The sequence below is a fragment of the Syngnathus typhle genome, linkage group LG8, assembly GCF_033458585.1.
Source record: "Syngnathus typhle isolate RoL2023-S1 ecotype Sweden linkage group LG8, RoL_Styp_1.0, whole genome shotgun sequence".
In the NCBI taxonomy this organism is placed as follows: Eukaryota; Metazoa; Chordata; class Actinopteri; order Syngnathiformes; family Syngnathidae; genus Syngnathus; species Syngnathus typhle.
The window spans coordinates 13,919,244-13,922,701 of NC_083745.1; positions in this window are offsets into that span (position 1 = coordinate 13,919,244).

A 3,458-nucleotide genomic window follows, 5' to 3' on the forward strand; every position below is an offset into this window, starting at 1 on the left:
AATTGCCGTGCTGGCTCATCAAATCGGTAGGCGTGCAGACTTTGGGAAGGGGCTGCATAGCTGGGCGACCTTCCTGGCCCGAAAGGTGAGAATATTCTCCCTGAGCGCTACCTGTGTTTGGTAGTGTCTCGGACCCTGTGCGGTCTGATATCTCTGATGGAGGGATGAAAGTCTTTGAGACTGCGAGGCTCCCGAGCTTATCTCTGTTCCCGGCTTTGGCTCGTATGTAAACTCCCCAGGGTGGGCGCTTGTTCCCAGCGGCCAAACTTACCCCCTCCCTCCCGACCGGTCCCTGTCTGTTCCCGACGGCCACCGGATACCCCCCCAACTTTCCCAAACTGACCGACTGGCACTATAGGCTCGCCTTGGAGAGGGCCCCTGCCGGCCTCGACCTAGGTTGACGTTGGGCGGACGGTTCCTCTCCCTGTGAGTCACACTCTAACACCTCTGTAGGCTGGCTTAGCGTTCGCTCAGCGCTTTGTTGGTACGCAGGGTGTGACCGTATGGTAGCGAGACCGAGATGACCCGAATCTGCGCATTGGTGTGGGCGGCGCCTAGTGGTATGGAACGGAGGCCAGGCCGAGTGGGTGGGTGTCACGTGGATGCCTGTGTGCTCGCTTGGACCTTTGCTAAATGTGTTTCTCAAATCCTCTTGGGGGCGAATATGTGATATAAGGGGGGTGGTGGCTAGTCTGTTGCAGGCCGCTTTCCTCCCCGTCGATGAGCTCCACAGCCCTCTGGGCTTTTGTTGCTCCGGGCAGTTGGGTTGCTAGTCGTCCATTGGCTGGCTTTACGGGGGGCGAGTCTGACACTATGTGGCAGGCCTCTCCCTAGTGGGTTGGGCTGCGGTGGCTGACGAGTTGGTTGCTAGGCTGCGCTGCCTAGCGGACGGCTGCCCGGGGTTGATCTCGATGTATAGCTCACTAGAATCGGGAGACTTTGCTCTCTCGTGTGTTCTCACGGTAGTGAGGCCGTAGGCATGTCTTGTTTCTTGTTTCTTGTTTATTTAAAGGAAAGGTCGACATGTAACATCAAAGTTTCATGGACTGGCCTGACTCAGTCCAAGAACTGTTTTACAGCAGGTTCCTATAACATTACATACATTTCAATACAATATATACAATATATATATATATATATATCTTATTGTTAATGGGTGCAAGTTTGATTTGTTATTAAGAAATATGTGTTTAGCCGTTTAAATTGCATAATAGAGGTGGCGGATCTGATTTGAAGGGGTATCTTATTCCAGATTAAAATAGATGTGCGGATAAATGAGTTATGACCAAAATTGTTTTGGTATGCTGGGATTCGGATGAGGTCCTGTGTAACTGAGCGGGTGATGCGGGCCTGTCTTTCATTACGGCCTGGGATGAGTGAATTAACTATAGGTGGGAAAGAATTTATATGTAGTTGATGGAAGAGTTTTATTGCCATGAGAATTGTGTAATTCTGAAAGGTTAGTGCATTGGAGCGTGCAAGTGACTTGCAGTGATGGGTCCAGATTGATAGTCTGCCATGTATTTTGTATGCCCTATTGTATAGTCTGGCTATAGGATCCAGAGTTTCTTTTGTGGTTAGAGACCAAATGGGAAGACAGTATGATAGGTTAGACAGTATGATAGAATGTAGATAAATATTTGAGACATTATGGGTGAGATATGGCCTGATCTTGTTATAGACATACATTTTCTGTTTGAGCTTATTAGTGAGAGTGTTAACATGTTTTTTGTAGGTGAGGTGGGAGTCTAAGTGCACTCCAAGATATTTATATGTGTTTGTGACTACTAGAGTTTGATCGGATAGAGTAATGGGGACAGTTATGGAGATGTTTTTCCTAGGTGAGTGGAAATACATTATTTCAGTTTTTTTTATATTGATCGTCAGATGGTTTACTTTTAGCCAGTCATGTAGGAGCTGGAGATCAGAAGTAAGTTTGGAGTTTATGGTTTCGATGTTCGGATCTGAGATGAAAATAACTGTGTCGTCAGCATATAATATGATTTGAGTTTGTTTGCATATGTTAGGCATGTCATTGATGTACATGATGAATAATAATGGGCCCAGTATGCTGCCCTGGGGGACACCCGTGGGAGATGGTAACGGAGTAGATGTGGCCTGACCAATATTAACAACCTGGATTCTATCCGCGAGGTATGATGAGAGTATAGTTAACGCTGAGGGGGAGAGATGAAAGGAAGCTAGTTTGTTATGGAGTATTTGGTGATTAACTGTGTCAAAGGCTTTACGGAAATCGACAAAGACTGCTCCTGTGATGTGGCCTTTATTAAGAGAAGTGCGTATATATTCTGTGAGTAGTAGCTGTGCAGATAGTGTAGAACGAGCTGATCGGAAGCCAAATTGTGAGTTGTTGAGAAGGTTGTTTGTTTCAAGATGTTCTATAAGTTGTTTTGACAGGGTTTTTTCTAAAAGTTTTGATATTGGTGGGAGGATTGATATGGGACGGTAGTTGGATAGGGTTGTTCGGTCGTCTGATTTAAATATGGGGGTAATTTTTGCTTTTTTCCACGCAGTCGGAAATATGGAATGTCTTATGCAGAGATTGATTAAATGGAGGATTAGGGGTAGGAAGCTACTGGCATGGGTTTTGTAGAAGTCTGTGTTTAGTTCATATATGTCTTTGGCCTTTGAGTTATTGAGTGAGCTGAGAATACTGGATAACTCTGAGAGCGTAATCTCAGAAAAGGTTAGCTTGTCTGATGAGGGAGTTATAGGTGTGGGTGGAAACGGAGGATCAAAGTGTTCTGTCAGTTCTTTAATAGAGGTGATGAAGTAATTATTAAATGCATTTGCAATCTGTTCCTGATCAGTAGTGAGTGTATTTTGTAAAGATATTTGTATGTTGTTATTTGTATTTTCATAAATTTGCCCAGTGATGGATTTTAGTGTCTGCCAGAGGATTTTGGGGTTCGTGGCGGCCTGAGTGATTTGCTTCTGGAAGTAAGTGGTTTTAGCTTTACTTATCTCTAAGGTGCATTTATTTCTAAGATGTGTGAGAGCTGTTTTATTTTCAATAGTTTTTATTGACCTATACAATTTCAGTGCAGTGGTTTTCTGTGCGATTAGATTGAGAATATCTGAGTTTATCCATGGTAATTTATTCTGTCGTAGACTGAGTTTTCTGGTAGTAGTGTATTTTTTCCGTATGGCTTCTATAAGATTCTGGAAATCTGCTAAGATTTGTTCTGGGTCGGTGAGTGCTAGTTGATTGCTCCAATCAATATTCTTTATTTCGGTTTCATACTGTGGTAGCTTAGATCTTGGTATATTTGAAATAGTGCACTGTTGATGATTTTTCCGAGGTTTCGGGTTTTTCCTAACTGTGTATATGAGACAATGGTCTGATACAGCTACGTGGATGACTCCTGATATGCTATATTTTGCGGGTTGATTAGTGAAGATGAGATCAAGAATAGAGCTGCGAGTGTGACATATTC